General features: G+C 39.0%; 1 protein-coding gene across 1 annotated transcript in view; it reads left to right on the top strand.

Annotated features, from left to right (window-relative positions):
- Positions 1 to 19,762, top strand: part of LOC131049234 (acireductone dioxygenase 3) — a 160,813-nt gene that overhangs the window by 121,709 nt on the left and 19,342 nt on the right. The gene's annotated exons all lie outside the window — the stretch shown is intronic.

Genomic DNA, 19,762 nt, shown 5'->3' with positions numbered 1-19,762 from the left:
TATTTATATGGAAATCTCCAAAGAGACTGCAGCTGAGTATTATGTGAAAAGGGAAAAAGATTGTAAACGACATATCAACAAGTGGATCCATGAGCCATGAGCCATGAGCCACCTTCTCAAGGTGGGCTAAGTTGTACCGCTGTGACTTCAAATGGGAAATAGGAGACATCATAATCCTCCTCAGCAGGATAATGGGCCTTGAACATTCTAATGTTTTTGAGCCCTGGATGTACTAGTTCATCATGTTCATAAGGCAGTCCCATCATATATCATGGGGAGAAGTCATTAGCGATGCCTTGTGTGAACAACTTGCAGCAGTCCCTTCCACCATGACTTTCTATATGAATTCATACTTGGTGTACTTGGGAGCATCACTTAGACATTTTCCAGGTCTTTTTACCAAGGGTGATTGCTCGGTTATACCAGTTTGGGAATATTATGATTAGTTGCCTTTGAGACCCAACAAATTGCATTTCAGAAGAGTTCAAGATGCATTCTTTGGTTACTTCATGTGTCAGTTTGATAGAACTCTAAAGAATAAAAGGATATCAGATGAAGCATGGGTAAGGGTGAGTGAGTATGGATGCTTGTTTCTACAGTTCCCGACCTTCACCTATATGAGAATCCGATGCTATAGTGGGCAGCCATACATGCTCCCTAGATACCCAACTGATAAGATCATTCTTATGGAGTTGGGAAGACTAATCATGGCTGTCCACACTCATCAGTCTGCCAGACACAAGGTTGGAATGGGGATCTCTACAACAAACCCACTAAAAATTGGCCGGTATTCTCTTGTCACATCTATTACAGCCAAGGCCATTGAGGCTGGAATGCGGGAAATTTAGCTCAAAAGGTTTAAGTCCAGAGTTGATTTTGATTACCGGGGTATGAAGGAGAAGATCAAGAAATCCTTTGTGCATGTGCATCGCATTGAGGATATTTGGGTAGATCTCTGCACAGAGGTCGAGGTTCTGAAGATGGATAACTGTAGGCTCACTGTTGAGCAAGTTGTTGATTTGAACTTGGTGGATATTCCACAAGGGATGATTGATGATGGGCACGTACTTGATCCTAAATATATTTCATGAAGGGTTGAGGAAGCTCCACTTCCTTTAATCCAATGGTCACACAAGGAGTGCATATCCATTCTTGAGAGGTTTCAGCCTATCTTGGCTAACACCAACGCTTGGCTGAAAAGTAATGCGGTTAGACTCATAAAAATCAAGATTGGAAAAGAAGATTCTACGGGGCCTCTTGGACGTAAGTCTGAGATTCAGGTTGACAACAAGGAAGGCGCATCATCTTCGGGCACAAGGATCAAATTGCGAGTTAGTCGAGCAATAGTGCTTCCTCCTGAGGAGGCGACAACTCATGGAAAGGAAAAGTCACGATTTCATGTTCAGGTGATCGATCTGGATAATCCAGAAGAACGGCAACAATCTGATGATGCTCCCAAGTTTCCAGCATCTGACTCGTCTCATGAGATTATTCCTCCAGTTTCCATTGATACGCCCCTTTCTCCTCCTGACTTGCTTGTTGATGAATCTCCTCAGAATGCCATTCCTATTTCAGCATACGAGCCACCTCCTGATCATCAACAAGAGAATGTGCAAGAATTTCCTAAAGATACTCCTGCTTGTGTCCAACTGTCAGAAATTGATACCTTCACTTCTGGTTTTGAAGAACTCATGAGGCAATCTTCATGCCCATTGGTTATTGAGTAAATCGTGGTCACCATCCAAACAAATATTCATCCCAGGATGACCACGGTTATTCAAACAAAAATTGCTTCTCCTTTGCCTACAGCTGCTACAGAAGGAGAATTGATGGCTTTACCTCCATGGCTTAGTTCTTTTACTCCTAAAAGGAAGAAGCAAGAAATCTCACCTGATGCCTTTGATTATCAGCAACTAAAACAGTCCAGATCCAAGGTTGCTAAAAGGCCAAGACTATCTCCAGAGTAATTGTTGACAGCAACAAGATGAAGGTAGTTGAAATTGTCGAACCCATTGCAGATAAGGCACTTGAAGAAATGTCAACTACTGATTACAAAGTTACAAGGATAGAATTGGGTAAGCAAACGCATGAGGTGATTAAACATGATGCTCAGTTTTCTGTAGCTTCACTGGTGCAACGGTGTGATGAACTTCTAGCAAAGAAAGATAAGCTAGAAGAGGAAAACCGACAACTTATGGAAGCTCTTCATAATATCACAAAACCTGCTGCTGAAGGGAGTAACTCCATAGGTTCTTCCTGTTCCCAAAAATCAATTCATGGAGTGGAAAGGGCTGCTCAGAAGGTACGAGCATTGGATTCTTGGGTTGATCAGCTTCATGATCTATGTGCACAAGTGATGAAAGACATTTTTCAAATGATGTCTAAGTTGGAAACCATTGAAGAGAAATTGGATCAAACTTCCGATACTTTCAAAAAAAATCTAGAAAGTGTTGAAGATAGTTTGACAATCTGGCGTACCATGCCTCAACATCAGTTGAGCATTCTAAAGGAGCATGCCATCATCTCTTTCAGGGTCATGTACTTGGAATTTGAAGAGCTTTTGAAAAATAAGGCCCTTGTTCTTAAATCCCTCATTGAGGAGATTGGTGATACAATGAGATTACGGGGTGAAGTTTTCCGAGATATTGTCTCTCATTGTGAAAAGGCCTCTTGCAACCTACTAAGTCAGGATGGAGAGATGATTCCAGAAGAAGTTCTTGCTGATTTATAGATGAGGATACATAATGAATGGAGGAGCAAACAATTCTCGGTTGCTTCAATTCAAATGTTGATGAAACACCAAATCTTTTTGCATGAAATCCAGTCCATCCTAGATAAAAACAGCTTTGCGCTCCTCCGATGTCATGATACTATCGTGAAGACCATGGTTGTTGCCAATAACACCCATGAACTCTCGAGGAACTACAAATGATCATCTAGAAGTTTGAAGGATTCGTGTCTTCACGTAATGCAATTTAAATGTTTTTCAACACTTAGTTGTATTTTTCCATATTTGTAATCTTTAGTTGTAGTTTTTTTTTGAGAAGTTACATGTAAAAGTCTTTTTGTAAAAGGCAAGTTAACTCATTACTTGCACTGTTGTAATTACATGTAAAGCAACTATAAGTTGTGTTCAATTAGGATTGTAGTTGAAATAAGTCTTAGTTAGTTATTGAAGTTTTAGTTAGTTATTGAATAAGTTTTGGTGGTTGAAAGAATCTCTCAAGTTAGTTAGGATCCTCCCACTTTTTTCTCAAGGATCCTCTTCTATAAATACTTGAGGGGTCTATTGTAATTTTTATCTTTTGGAAAGCAAGCAAAAACTTTGCCAAATTTACAGCAAAGAAGTCTTTGAGCTTTCATGTGTGAATTCAAGAATTGAAAGGAATAGAAGGAAATTGCTTAAACTTTGAGTCTTTGTGCTTCATACTTGAGTTTATGTTCTATATTATCTTTCTTGCAAGTGTTTCTTAAAGAGATTAATCACATCTGATTTGCAGTCTTTGTGTTGCAAGTAATTGAGGTTAATATAGATTAAAATAAATATTTTGTTGAGAGAAGCTATAAGTCTTTGTGCTTTCACTTGTTCTTAGGAGAATTTAGGAGTAGATTTTGTGAGAAATAGCTGTGCGTCTTTGAGCTTATACTACTTCCCATTGTTTTAAGTAGAAAAGAATAAGATATTCCAATCTTTGAGCTGTTATAATTTGTTCTAGATAGTATTAGTATAGAAAAGGGTAGATAGGATTTCATATAATCAAATCTTTGAGCTTGATGTTGCTGTCTCATCCCGAAAGAAGTGACAGAAGCCTTTGAGCTTTCAGGAAACTTCATTTCCTTTCTCTCATTTCATTTTGAAAGTGGTTACTGCTATTTATATCAAATCGCTATCCTTTTCTGTGAAGAGAAAAAGATATTGTCTTTTTTGAAAGAAGAAGAAAGATTGCTGTCCCATCCCATTTTATTTTCAAAGTTGTAGTTAGATAGGGGGAGCATTCCCTTAATTAGGAGAGTTTGACTCACACGCTGTGGTTGAAACCACAATTTTGTATATTTCCCCAAGTGTACAAAATTTTCAACCAACACTAACATCTTGAGGATTCATAAGTCCTCGGTAGAGATGTTGTTTATGTCATATTTTGACATATTTTCTTTAGTTAGGATGTGCTACATTATGTCTGGGTACACTCTTGAAATGCATTTAGAGTTGTGACATAATATGGTTATGTTCATACAGAGCATGTAATCTCTTTGGAAGAGATGTTTTAGATCATGTTTATATTCCTGATTCTGCAATTGGAAGTTTGACAATGATCTAGTTTTTGTTTTTGTAATTTTGAGTACATTGATCATATTGTTTGATACATCATGATAATGTGATTATGCATTTGGAGGTTGGCATGTGTTGATCAGTTACAGGTGCTCATGGATACATGGAAACAGTAGAGGATGCTATCTTTCTCTTGTGGATAGAGATGTATGTGTTGGAATGTTTAATAGGTCCAACTGAGATGCATTCATCTGTTATAACATAGTTGACATTTAAGAGGTGGTTATAGAAGGGCATGATATAGGGTGTTGTGAAGACTTGTTTGCAGCAGTATTGGGAAAGCTCTTGGTACAATATTTATTCACTTCTATGTGATGTTGTAAATGGTTATTTTTCAACTTTGACATTCTCTGTGCAGTGGAAGTTTTTTTTTGTATAATGCACATGAAGCTTGAGTAACAGGTTGTACATGTTAATGTTCTAAAATTCAGTTTGGTATATCTTAAGGGTATGTGTAGTTGGATGTGTTAGCACTTGCTGTGGGTGCTATTCTAGCTATGTTTGTGACAAATGTTGGTACATTCTGTTAGTTTTTGGATCATGAGTTTTGTGTGCTTGGGAGACAAAGCTGAAATTTTCTCAGTGGATAGCTTCTATGTATGTCTTGTTGCAGTGGCATGGTAGAAGGTGAAAGTGTTCATGAATGAGATGAGACTACTTTGCATTGGTGCACATGTTAAATTTTGTTTTCTGATCGAGTAGTATATCAGCATTGATGGGCTTTAGAGTCCATGGTTCTCAGTGTAATCAGTATGTGTTCGACATGGTAGACAAGTCCAGTGAATTCCTCGACAAGTGGGAGATTGTTGGAAATATGCCTTGAATTATCCTGACCAGTGTTCGGGTTGATCGGAGTAACCTATCCCGTTAGAATAGCTGTCGGTTTGACTGTTGTGAATGGACCGGTGGAATCCTCTTCTTGAGATCGGCTATCGGGTGAGCAAGTTGAGTAGATTTGACAATTGGGCGAAAAGATCCAACGACTATCGCTATACCGCGATGGGAAACTGCTCGTTGGAATATCCCTCACGACATGGCGACTAAGTGATAGGTCCTAGCGAGAGAGCATTCAGGCAAATTAAAGGCCGAGCAGATCAAAATGATCGAACGGTGACTGCAGAAGATCCGACGGTGGTCGCTAGGTCGCGATGGGAAATTGCTCGTAGAGGTGTCTGCATGTTGTGAGAACAGAGTCCTTAAAAGAGGATCTGAGTACTTTATTGTAACCGTATTGTTTACTGAATAAAGGGATCCTTTTTTGGTGGTGGGTTTTTTACCCGTAAGGGTTTTCCCACGTATATTTGATGTCTTTCTCTGGTGCTATTCTGTTTGGTTAATCTTAATCTTCTGTCTGTGTTTATCTTAATGTATTGCAAACTAAAATTAAAATACTTCCTTGCTTGCAAATCCCCTTAGAATTGACGTTAGGAGAGCATTTTCCACGCACTGCTTTCCTTAGAGTCTCAAACTTCAAAGTCAATATGAAAACAAAAATAGTATGTTGATGCCCCTAATCTTGATACATATCAATGTCACTGTCACTGTTAGCTTAAGCCTCAAATATAATAATCGCTTCCATTAAAATAAAAAATTTAATAATAAATATCGATATTAAAGTTTAATTTAATAATTTAATAATTAAATTTTTAATTCCATTGATTATCATTGCAATAAAAAATAGATTTTATAAAAAAAATTGTTTTTTAATGCCTCCTGCCTTTGGAAATGACCATCCATTTCTAGTATGATCAAGGGATTGCTTGACCGTCCCTAGCTATCCAAGGGACGGTCAATGATCTCTGACCAAATCATTGACTCCAATTCTTATAATGCTTTTGGATTCGATTGTGTGCAAGATTTTTATCATCAACGTTTCAAATCACACCTGTGATTCGAAACGTTGATGATAAAAATCTTGCACACAATCGAATCCAGAAGCATTATAAGAATTATAGCATGGATTGTGGAAATCTGATAGCACAAATCATTGACTATTTTCGAAAATTTTGTTTGATCAGGGACGGCTTGGTAACGTTTCCAGCCATTCCCCCACCCTTGGAACCATTTTCATTTCCGAAACGTGTGCCTTTAAGGTGGAAACATGTTTCCAATTAACACTGTGTGTGTGTGTGTATATATATGATTTTTACATGATTTTTGTACTAACGAACCTTGTGATTCGAAACGTTGATGATAAAAATCTTGCACACAATCAAATCCAGAAGCATTATAAGAATTATAGCATGGATTGTGGAAATCTGATAGCACAAATCATTGACTATTTTCGAAAATTTTGTTTGATCAGGGACGGCTTGGAAACGTTTCTGGCCATTCCCCCGCCCTTGGAACCATTTTCATTTCCGAAACGTGTGCCTTTAAGGTGGAAACGTGTTTCCAGTTAACACTGTGTGTGTGTGTGTGTGTGTGATTTTTACATGATTTTTGTACTAACGAACCCAAACAAATCCAAACCCCCCAAAAAATTTAGTTGAACTGGATCCCTGGACTCGAACTAGATCTAGCAACTTAGTTTATACGTTCAAGATTTAAAAAAAAATTATTCCCTTTCCGATGAGCTATTACACTAAATTCCTTTTCAAATTATTTTAATAAAATTAAGCAACCTTAGTAAATTAATCAAATTAAAGCCAATAATACACTTGAGTTATGGAAACTGTGAGGAAGCATCAAAATCGAAAATTGACCATATTGGAATGATACAAATGATAGATAATGAAAATCGAGGCCGATTGGGTGATTTACTATAAATAGACGCTCTCTACAAGAATCTTGGAGAACACACAAAAAACCTAGAGTTTACTTCGAAAAGTGTCATATGAGTGCTCTAGAGTCTAGACCAATCGGGCTGAATTCAAATATCAAACATCCCCTCCAACAAGGCTAGCACTCACTAAATAAGCTATAGCTAACTACCAAACTAGGGAGACTGAAATGGGGACGTTACAAGGAAACAGTGGAAGGATTTTTGTAAGAGTGTTTAATGTAGGATTGCAAAGCTTCAAACAGAGAAGCCTTACCCCAAAACCATCACCCTTTCTCAAGGATAAAGTCATAAACTTCTCATCTATAGTAGATCACATACTGTAATTTAAAATCCCTAAGAATAGTGGTAAATATCGATATTCTTAAATAGATGAGGCTTCTATATCTTGGTAACACAATCATGAAAAATAGATGCGTGGGCCAAAAACAGTTATTTCTACATATTAAATCCCACTCAGAATGAGATGCTTCTGCATCCAAAACATTAGCTTTAAAATTAACAAGGGGATGTTCTTAGATACCAAATGAAGCTCAAACCCTTTGCATAGACCCATCATAAGTTAGAAATCCATTGCACAATAGTTGTCTCAACCACAAAGTCCCCAACAGAAGACACCAAGATTGCAGAGGGAGGGTTGTTGAAATAATAGCTAAGTTCGGATTACATGTAATTATATCTTGCTACGAATATTGGGCAAGACCTATATATAATGTAACTTGTGGATAGGACAAGACCTATAAATGATGTAACTTGTGGATAGGACAAGACCTATATATAAATGTAACTTGTAAATGATTATTGGTCTGACCCTATATTGGGCGCTAACCTTAGATTATTATGAATTCAATTAGCAAGGCCAACCTAACGCTTAGGTTAGTTTGTCACATATATATACAAAGTCATTTACAAGCATCACATATACATTCAGAAAATACATTCCTATTTGTCATAAGCGAATTACTTCAGTGATCAGCATATTATGATCAGATCAGCAAACATCATCTAAAGGCAGTGATCATCATTGAGTGCACAACAAACACAATCAGGAGACATCGAACACTATCAAAAGACAACAAATATTATTGGAAGCTCAGCGAACCTTATCCAAAGCATTGCTATCACCTTGGGAGGTCAGCGAATTCCATTTAAAGGGCAGCGAACTTCATCTTTGGGACAACAGCATCCGAATTGCAGATAAGTTCACTCCCTAGGTTGAAGTTATTACTATCCATTATGTCCTGACAGCTTGGAGTGCTGAAGCATATTGTAAAATCACTTCTGATTATTGCCTAATAAAGATCTGAGACTTGTTGCTGGGTTCTTTCACCTCCAAGAGGGAGGTTTTCCCAGGGTACTGTTGTGTTATGTGTGTTTCCTTTGTTATTTTCTGCTTACTGTTATCTGTCTGATCTTAAAATTAACATGGTATCAGAGCTTTAGGTTCATTCTAAGTAATCAGACTAACAGTAAGCTTTCACTTTCAGTTTGCTGTTTTATTTTTAAGATGGTGACAAGTCTGAAAGTAGAAGATAGACTTGATGGGGCTCTTAATTTTACCTCTTGGAAGGTTCGTGTTCTCCTTACCCTTGAGGAGATTGATCTACTGCAGTTTGTAGAAGATAAGGATCTGCCTGAGCCCTCAGATCTAGAAGAGTTAAAGTAGTTCAAGAAGAATGCTCTTAAGCCCAAGAAGTTCCTAATTGATTCTGTAAAGGATCATCTTGTCCCAATCATCTCCAAGCTACCTTCAGCCAGGGAGATGTTCAAACACTTAGAGGGAATGTATGAGATCAACAACATCAACCGGGCACTTACCCTAAGGCAGCAACTACTTCAAGTCAAGATGGGTAAGGGAGATTCAGTAATGTCTTTCTTCATGAAAATTTCAGAATTGAAGGATCAACTCAGCTCCATTGGAAATGAAGTTGTGGACAAGGACATTGTCATGATTGCACTAAATGGACTTCCTGATTCTTGGGATCCATTCATTCAAAGCATAAGCGAAAAATCTGAATTTCCCACATTTGATCGCCTCCGGTCTGATTGCATTCAAAAAGAATTACGCTTAGCTGCAAGAGGAATGCTCAAGGGCACTCATGGAGGTGACCATCACATGCTTGCATCTCAATGTGTCAAAAGGAAGGGTGATCATTGGAACAAGAACAACTTCAAAAGAAATAGAGATTTCAAGCCTCCTACTGCTCATGATTCAAGGAAGAAGCCAAGGGATCTTTCACGTGTCCGTTGTTTCAGATGTGATAAGTTTGGACACTATGCTAAGGAATGTTAGAATCTACCCAAGTAAGGAGAAGCAAACTTGAATGAAGTTGCAGATTCAAAGGATAACGAAGTCTTCCTCTTCATTTCTGCCTTATCTAGCAATGTGTCAACTGATAACAACACTTGGTTGATAGACAGTGGTGCATCCAGGCATATCACGAGGTACCGAGAGCACCTCTCAAACTTAATGGAGAAAGAGTCCAACCTTCATGTGGTAATTGGTAATGATGCTCGGTATTCGGTATGAGGTTTTGGTAATACTTCTTTAAATTTAGAATCTGGTATCTCCTTGCATCTTAGTGATATTTTATTTGTTCTTGGAATTAAAAGAAATTTAATGTCCATTTCTCCACTAGAAGATAAAGGTTATCGAGTAGCATTTTCTGAGGGTAGAGTACTTGCATGGCCTAAGAAATCTAGTTTTAAATATGCTCGTGTTATTGGAAATAGATTTGATAGTTTGCATAATGTAATGTCCCCTTCTCGTTGATGTCCTTCCAGTGGTCCATTAGCCTATTCCTGAGACCCGTAGGCTAGGTGGAATGAAGAATGAGGGTCAAGCATTGATGAGGCGAGAACTTACTATTTTTAGTAAGTCAGGGGTTGGCCATTTTGGTGATACTGTCCTACTGAGCTCTCCATGCTCTGTCACTGGGGGCGAATATCATGCTTTTCAGAGCAGTAGTTCATGACTTACTATTTTTAGTAAGTGGCAGTATGGCATATTTCTATTTTGGGCAGTGGATAGGGTCCTGATCCTGCAACAGTTCAGTGGTCTTCCTTGCTCAGCTTCATCCTGGTTTTGACAATAATCAGTATTGGAGTCATAAGTGACATAATTAAATATTATTTCCTTATCCTAAGGTTTAATATTTAATTAATTGGATTAGTTTACTACTGATTTATTGGCTTTGGAAATAGTGCATACTATCTCCTAAGTGCTAGGCGAATTTTATGTCTAGAAGGGGACATCAAATCGTTAATGGAGATATTATTTTATTTCATCCCAAGTGTTTGCTAAGCAAAAATTGTGGTCCTTGCTGTTTGGCGTGAGGTTTGAGTTGAGGAATGGCGCCATCCTTGGGGTCCACGTGAGAAGTAATGAAATGCAAATGGGAAAGTTGAATTTGAAGCATTTGCATTTGAATTTGGTGATGTTGAGGTTATAAATAAGAGCCTTGGGCTCCCATTCTTGGGATCTTGAAAATTTGCATTGTTATGTTGTCGGATTGGCGTCAGAACTTTGAGGCTTTAGAGTGCGGCTCCCTAGTGCTTCCCGGTTTCATACTTGAAATATAGTACCTAGTTGTGTGTTGTAATCTACCATACTCTCAGTGTGTATCTTAGTCTTTTTGGGGTTTGAAGCGATTTTGGAATTTGCTAGTTTGCCTATGGCTGAAGTACATTTTGATCACACCTCTTTGTTGGAGTGACTAGCCGTTATTGGTATTGGCTCATTCATCCTTCCTAGTACTGGCGATTTACACTGTAAGTTTGTGGCACCTTTGGTTGAGCATTGATTTTATTAGATAAAATCGAAATTCCTTAGCTAGGCATGGGGTTTTGAAGTGCACTGGGATGTGTGCCAAATTAATAAGGGAGTTATGATAGCTTGTCTTTGGTTGGTTGTCATCGTAGCCAACCTATTGTGGGTTTGGGACTGATTTTGGGTGTTTTGGATAAGTATTGAGAGAGTTGTGAGCATTTTAGTGATTTCTTAGGTTGCTGGTTTTACAATTCCAGCCTACAGATTTGATGTTAGCAAAATTTCATGTTCTTATTTGGATATTCAGCATTACTCTCTTCTCACATCATCTTTATTATTGTAAGGTTAAGTAGTAGTACTACTAACCAATTTTGATTTGTAATTCTCACCCCGCTGAAAAGTGGAAGACGCTGGCTTGCCGCCTATTTTCAAGAAAATGGTAATTCAGTCCTCCCACTGCATAAGTGGTCGAGTGATGTCTAAGTGTAATGGTCTTCCCGCTGCATAAGCGGTTGAGTTGAGATTGTTATGTGATTTCAGTCCTCCTGCTAAAATATTGCGATTGAGTGATTCGTGCCTTTGTGTGTCTCTCTTGGCTGGTTCACTGCCAAGTTTCTTGCATTCCTGCTAGATAAGATAAAGGGGCTGGCTTGCCACCCAAGCATTGTATTGTTTCCAGTTATTTGAAGCTAACAGTCTCTTCAACATCGTATGCTCGCACCTTCCCACATTGGGTACTTCATGATTAGAAAGTGGAAGGGTTGCTTTTCCAGCATGTTTTTAGTTTATGCTTTCTAACCTTAACTGGTTAACTGTTTGTGGACGACTATTGTTGGCCTAAAAAATATAAAAAAATAACTGGGATATTACAGTGGTATCAGAGTTGGTTTTCCTGCCAGCCTGTGAGTTTCAGTGTGTTCAGAAGTCTCCATGAGTGACAGAGACGTCAGATGCTACAACCGAAAACAAAAGAGACAACAGTTTCAAATTCCGATAGTGCCGGAAGAGGACACATTTCTAGAAGTACTGAGGAATAGAGGGAAGGATTAGATTCTTCAGACTCAGTGGATTCAATGGCAGACAAGACTACAAAACAGAATGAGGCACCAGAGAAGAAGGCTGAGAGACAATTCAATGCCATGATGGACATGATGTCTCTACTGCTGGCCAAACTTAACCAGAACGTTGTTGGGACCCCTAACCAAGCCAACAATGGACCGGAAGCCAACACTTCTAATGCTCCTGTAGGCAATGGAAATGGGAGTAACAATGGAGGTTCAACCCCAAGACCTTTAGAACCTATATTTCTGCCAAGAGAAGTACAACAAACTGAAACAAAAATACCTACAACTGATAAAATAAGAAACAACTACATGGAGTATGCTTCTCTCCCTGGTGAGATCCGAGATATCCTAACTCTGGATTAGCTTATGAATTAGAAAATGAAGAGAGGAAGGAGGAATGACTATAAGTTTGCTGCCCCAAGAGATTATCAACAAGCTCTTGGAAGAGTGACCTTAGCATTTTGATGGAAGCGTTAAGAGCACAGCTAGAGCATGGGTGCAGAAGTTGGACAATTACTTGTCCTTGAGGCCTATGCTAGAAGAAGATGCCATCAAGTTTGCTACCTTGCACTTGGATGGAGTGGCCCACGAATGGTGGTACCATGGGTTGGTCACCCTTGGTCATAACTTAATCACCACCTATGCTGATTTCATCAACAAGCTGATTGAAAGGTTCGACACCAAGGATCCAGAGGTGAAGTTTAGAGAACTTGCACAACTCAAGCAACAAGGTTCGTTGGACACTTACGCGTGACTGAATTCCAAAATCTGTCAGTTATGGTACGTAGCATCTCTAAGAAGCGGTTAGTTGTCCTTTTCACTGAAGGACTTGAGGAACCTTTGAAAGGCTAGGTGAAAGCATTTGATCTGCCCACCTTGGTAGAAGCTATTAAGAAATCTCGAAGCATGGAGTTGGCTGCCCCAAGGAATAAAATTCAGTCCAAGCCTTTTCCTTTCAGTAAGGATCAGAAGAAGTTCACAAATTAGACCAAGAGGTTCCCTCCTCGTATGGATGATGAGCTCCGTCAAGAGCTCCGAAGGAAGAATCTTTGTTATTCTTGCAAAGAACCTTGGGCCCTCGTGCATAAGTATCATGGAAAGGGCAATTTGCATCAGATGGAGTGCTATTCGGTGGATGGATCAGATTCTGAAATTTCAGAACAACAAACTGAAGTTGAGGACAATAAGTATGAAGAGGCTCTTGAAGGGTCTGAAATTGGTTTAGAAGATAGAGGAGTGGTTGCTCAACTCTCGAGTATTCACAAAAATGAGTCCTTTAGAGTTCGGGGTGTGATTGGAGAGAATCATGTCATTGCTCTCATTGACACAGGAGCAACATACAACTTCATTGATGAGAGGATTGTTGCTAAGAGGGGACTAGTGGCAGAGGAAGTTGAGAGCTTTTAAGTCATGGTAGTAGATGGCTTCACTATATCCTGCAAGCGAATGATTTTTAACATGTCTTTGAAGTTGGGAAATCATGAAATCAGAGATGATTTCTTTGTCGTGACCATTGGTGGGATTGATGATGCAGTCCTCGGGATTCAATGGCTGAGATCTCTTGGTGAGATCACACTAAACTTACAAACCATGGAGCTGAAATTCATATCTGAGGGAAGAAAGTAGTATTGAGGGGAATGTCGCATGGTGGACTTAAAGTGGTATCTTTGAAAAGGATGGAAAGGCTGATCTGCTATAATTAGGTAGAGTGGGCAGCAAAGTGTTTGATAATGCCTTCAAATCCATTGGTAGACAAGGGCAGCTATTCCTCCGACATTCAAGCAATGATCACGGATAGAAGTAAGGTCATGGTCATGCCCTCAAAACCACAAAAAGAGAATCGAGATTATCCTGAAGACATTCAAGTCTTGATAACCAAAAGAAGTAAGGTGTTTGGAAACCCACCTCCTGGCAGACCCCCTGAGAGAGGTGTCGAACACATCATTGAGCTTGAAGAAGGAGCCAAGCCAGTTATAACTACTCCTTACTAGTATCCTAAGAAGCAGGAGGATGAGATTGAGAAAACAATTCAGGAATTGCTTGACATGGGTTACATATGGCCTAGCAAAAGCCCCTTTGCTTCGGCTGTTGTTTTGGTGAGAAAGAAGGATGGGACCATGCGCATGTGCGTGGATTACAAAGCCCTGAATGAGAAAACCATCAAGAATCGGTATCCTATTCCAATAATTGATGAGCTCATTGACGAGTTACATGGTGCAGTGTTCTTCTCCAAGATTGACCTCAGGTCGGGGTATCATCAGATTAGAATGAGAGCTTCAGATGTGGAGAAGACCGCTTTTAGATGCCACTTTGGGCATTTTGAGTTCCTAGTCATGCCCTTTGGTTTGACTAATGCACCCACTACATTTCAGTCATGTATGAACAAAATCTTCCAAGAACAGCGAAGGAAATTTGTTTTGATATTCTTTGATGACATACTCATATTCAGCAAATCTTGGAAAGAACATCTACAACACTTGGATGAAGTGTTAAGCATATTAGAATCTGAATCCCTATTTGCCAAGGAGTCCAAATGTGAGTTTGGGATGGAAGAGTTGCTCTACCTTGGTCACATTATCAGTGTAGGTGGTGTGAAGGTGGATCCTGAAAAGATTAGAGCCATCATTGATTGGCCTTCTCCTAAGAACATAACACATTTGGAGGGATTTTTGGGTTTGTGTGGGTTTTATCGGAGGTTTGTGAAGGGATATTCTCAGTTGGCTGCCCCCCTCACAGATCTTACGAAGAAAGGAGCTTTTGAATGGTACGAAAAGGCACAGACAGTTTTTGAGCGGTTTAAGGGGATCATGAGTTCTTGCCCTGTTTTGGCATTGCCTGATTTCACCAAACCTTTTGAGCTACAGTGTGATGCATCTGGAGAAGGTGTTGGTGTAGTTCTCATGCAGGATAAGCATCTTATAGTCTTCAAGAGCAAGAATTTGAGAGGTCTTGAAAGGCTGTATTCAATTTATGACAAGGAAATGCTTGCCATAATGCATGCCCTTGCGAAATTCAGGTAGTATCTGATGGGGAGTAAATTCATTGTTAAGACTGATCACAATACTTTTAAGCACTTCATGCATCAGAAAGATTTGAATGAAAGATAACAGAAGTGGGTAAGTAAGCTGCAGACTTACGATTTTGATATTGAGTATGTTAAGGGTAAAAACAATGTTGTGGCGGATGCCTTATCCAGAAGACCCCATTTAAGCTCACTATGCGAGCTTACTGCTGATTGGAGAGAGTTGTTGCTTGCTGATTATGCCAAAAATCAGTTTGCAACCAGCCTTATAGAAGGTACTTTTCATGATGAAAGGTACAAATTGGTTGAGGGATTGATACTGTACAAGGGAAGAATCTTCATAGTGGCTGAATCTAAGTTAAAATAGAGGATTTTGAAGACTTTCCATGACATCCCCCTCACTGGTCACCAAGGTCATTTCAAAACATACAGGCAGATCTGAGAGAAATTTTCTTGCAAGGGACTTAAAAATGATGTTTTGAAGTACATTAAGGAGTGTCATGCATGTCAGAAAAACAAAGATGAGCACACTTTACCAGCTGGTTTGCTACAACCCTTGCCTATTCTCGGTCAAAAAAGGGAAAGTATTTCCATGGATTTCATCACTGGGTTGCCTCGAGCTCAAGGGAAGGATAGTATCTATGTGGTGGTGGATAGACTCACAAAGTTTGCTCATTTCTTTGCCATCACTAGTTCTTTTACAGCAGCTCAAGTTGCTGAAGTGTTCTGTCAGGAGTTGTTCAGATTACATGGGTTACCGAAGAACATTGTGAGTGATAGGGACAACAAGTTCCTAAGTGCTTTTTGGCAGGAGATTTTTTGATTATGTGGTACTGTGCTCACTCCAAGCACCAATTATTACCCCCAAACTGATGGGCAGACCGAGATAGTGAATAAGTGGTTGGAAGGTTATCTTAGACGCTATGTCTCGGAGCAGCAGAATACATGGGTGAGATGGCTTCACCTAGGATAGTATTGCTACAACTCCTATCACATGTCCATCCGGATGTCACCATTCATGGCACTATATGGTTATGAAGCTCCTAGTTTCGCGGACTTGGTATTTGGTGATAGCAGGACCCCTCAGGCAAAGGATATGATGCAACAAAGTCAAAATATTCTGAGGATTTTGAGGGACAATCTCCAGCATGCACAAAATCAACAAAAGTTGTATGCTGATCAACAGTGAATTGAGCACACCTTTGAGGTGGGTGACATGGTTTATTTGAGGCTCCAACCCTACAGACAATCTACTCTCAAGAAGAGTGGGGTTGAGAAATTGAAGCCACGATTCTATGGGCCTTTCAAAGTCAGCAGGAGGATTGGAGAAGTGGTGTATGAGTTGGAATTGCCAGCAAGTAGCATGATCCATAATGTATTTCATGTGTCTCGCCTTAAGAAGGCCTTGGGACATAATTTTGTTGCTTCAGATGAGTTACCTCCGCTTGATGAGGAGGGAGAGTTGGTTTTGGTTCTTGAAGCTATCCTTGATTTCAGGGAACAATCTTTGAGTAGAAGAGTGATCAGGGAATGCTTGATCAAATGGAAAAATCTACCAGCAGAGGATGCTACATGGGAAAATGAGGAGATTTTACTGCATCCAGCCTTACAGTTGCTTGAGGACAAACAATTTTGGGTAGGGCGGACTGAAATGTCCCCTTCTCGTTGATGTCCTTTGTCATAACCCCACATTTTTGTAATTATAAAAAAATAACATTTATACCTTCCATTATTTAATCGGAAATGACTCCTTGTTTTATATTAATAATCATGTTTAATTATTAACTCTTGATTTAACTTTACCATGAAATGTTAACTGAATATATAATTATTAGTGCATACTAAATAAATATAAACTATAAATATACAATTTAATGCATTGTTAATTGAATATATAATTATTGATGCATATAAGGTATTACTAAATAAATATAAAATATAAATATACAATATAAAAAGCTTAATGCATTATAAACATTATTATTAAGAAATAAGATTTTATAACCATACGCTAACATTAAAATGGACCCCATATTAATATGCAAGATATTTATAATGACCGATACACAATTAAATAAGCGCTAAACCTTAAAGTTTATCGGGGGGTATTGCACCCAGCAAACACATTATGTGTGAAGCAGTGCGTCTAGCCTAAAAGCGCCGAAAAAGAGTTTCAGGTGGGCCAAGGAAATGGTGACTCCAACAGTCACCCCGCTCACTCCTCCTTCAGCGGTCATGACCCCTGGTTGGGTCCGCCTCAACCCCCCCGCGGGTATTTAAAGCATAACTCGTGGGCAAGAGGTGGGGAGGAAAAAGGAGCACGCAGAAGATAAGATCGGAGAAGGCGAACGTCAAGAGCAGAAGGAACCAGGTAAGTCACTCTACCGCTAATATCAATTCTGCAATAAGTTTATTTATAAATCAATAGGGTTACATACCCCAGGGTAGATCTTCATTAGAATCATCAATATACAAATGTATGTAGTTTAATTAATTCAGTACATAATATAATCATAGATGTGGTTGGAATACAAATGTATAAGAGACTAATATAATGAAAATCAATAATATATATTAACATATAATATATACATATATATATATATATAGGGGTGTACAATGTGAATAAATTCTCAAGAACTAAATTAACTAATAAATAGATTACAACTACTACTTGAGGAATAAACAGCATTTTTCAATTAAGGTCTAGTAGGAATGACATAAGATACTACTAAAAAATTATGAATAAGGCAATTGCATATCCAAACCCAGTGAGATAGATGAGGAACTTAGCCATAGGGATACCAAGAACTAGGCCTTTGTTAGGTAGGCCACCCACTGCAGTTGACTAAAGGTCTACTGGCAGTTGGGCCAAGGGGGAGTGTACCGCCCTTGGGCCTGATAAGCGCTACGGGCATCCTATGGTAGCTAGTCCTCTCGATCTCAGTGGCAACTAAATATGGGAATTGACTTATTGATAACAAATGATCTTAAGTGAATTTGGCTAATTACACTCTAGATAAATTATACATACCTAAAAATCAATCGTTGAAATTCATTGTTTATATGTTTTCTTTAGATTGCGAAGTTGGGGACATTACATCCTTCCAATGGTCATTTAGCCTATTCGTGAGACCCGTAGGCTAGATGGAATGAAGAATGAGGGTCAAGCATTGATGAGGCGAGAACTTGCTATTTTTAGTAAGTCAGGGGTTGGCCATTTTGGTGATATTGTCCTACTGAGCTCTCCATGCTCTGTCACTGGGCACGAAAATCATGCTTTTCGGAGCAGTAGTTCATGACTTACTATTTTTAGTAAGTGGCAGTATGGCATATTTCTATTTTTGGTAGTGGACAGGGTCCCGATCCTGCAGCAATTTAGTGGTCTTCCTGGCTCAGCTTCATCCTACTTTTGACAATAATCAATATTGGAGTCATAAGTGACATAATTAAATATTATTTCCTTATCTTAAGGTTTAATATTTAATTAATTGGATTAGTTTACTACTGATTTATTGGCTTTGGAAATAGTGCATAATATCTCCTAAGTGCTAGGCAAATTTTATGTCTAGAAGGGGACGTCAAATTGTTAATGGAGATATTATTTTATTTCATCCCAAGTATTTGCTAAGCAAAAATCGTGGTCCTTGCTGTTTGGCGTGAGGTTTGAGTTGAGGAATGGCGCCATCCTTGGGGTCCACGTGAGAAGTAATGAAATGCAAATGGGAAAGTTGAATTTGAAGCATTTGCATTTGAATTTGGTGATGTTGAGGTTATAAATAAGAGCCTTGGGCTCCCATTCTTGGGATCTTGAAAATTTGCATTGTTATGCTGCCGGATTGGCGTCAAAACTTTGAGGCTTCGGAGTGCGGCTCCCTAGTGCTTCCCGGTTTCATACTTGAAATATAGTACCTAGCTGTGTGTTGTAATCTACCATATTCTTAGTGGGTATCTTAGTCTTTTTTGGGTTTGAAGCGATTTTGGAATTTGTTGGTTTGCTTGTGGTTGAAGTACATTTTGATCATACCTCTTTGCTGGAGTGACTGACCATTATGGGTATTGGCTCATTCATCCTTCCTAGTACTGGCGATTTACACTATAAGTTTGTGGCACCTTTGGTTGCGCATTGAATTTATTAGATAAAATCGAAATTCCTTAGCTAGGCATGGGGTTTTGAAGTGCACTGGGATGCATGCCAAATTAATAAGGGAGTTATAATAGCTTGTCTTTGGTTGGTTGTCATTGTAGCTAGCCTAGTGTGGGTTTGGGACTGATTTTGGGTGTTTTGGATAAGTATTGATAGAGTTGTGAGCATTTTAGTGATTTCTTAGGCTGCTGGTTTTGCAATTCCAGCCTGCAGATTTGATGTTAGCTGAATTTCATGTTCTTATTTGGATATTCAGCATTACTCTCTTCTCACATCATCTTTATTATTGTAAGGTTAAGTAGTAGTACTACTAACCAATTTTGATTTGTAATTCTCACCTCGCTGAAAAGTGGAAGACTCTGGCTTGCCGCCTATTTTCAAGAAAATTTTAATTTAGTCCTCCCACTGCATAATTGGTCAAGTGATGTCTGAGTGTAATGGTCCTCCCGCTGCATAAGCGGTTGAGTTGAGATTGTTATGTAATTTCAGTCCTCCTGCTGAAATATTGTGGCTAAGTGATTCGTGCCTTTGTGTGTGTCTCTTGGCTGGTTCACCACCAAGTTTCTTGCATTCCCGCTAGATAAGCGGAAGGGGCTGGCTTGCTGCCCAAGCATTGTATTGTTTCCAGTTATTTGAAGCTAACGATCC

Source organism: Cryptomeria japonica, chromosome 8 (genome assembly GCF_030272615.1).
Source record: "Cryptomeria japonica chromosome 8, Sugi_1.0, whole genome shotgun sequence".
Lineage (NCBI taxonomy): Eukaryota > Viridiplantae > Streptophyta > Pinopsida > Cupressales > Cupressaceae > Cryptomeria > Cryptomeria japonica.
The sequence above is the reverse complement of the archived record's forward strand: the minus strand, read 5'-3'. Positions and strand labels throughout refer to the sequence as shown.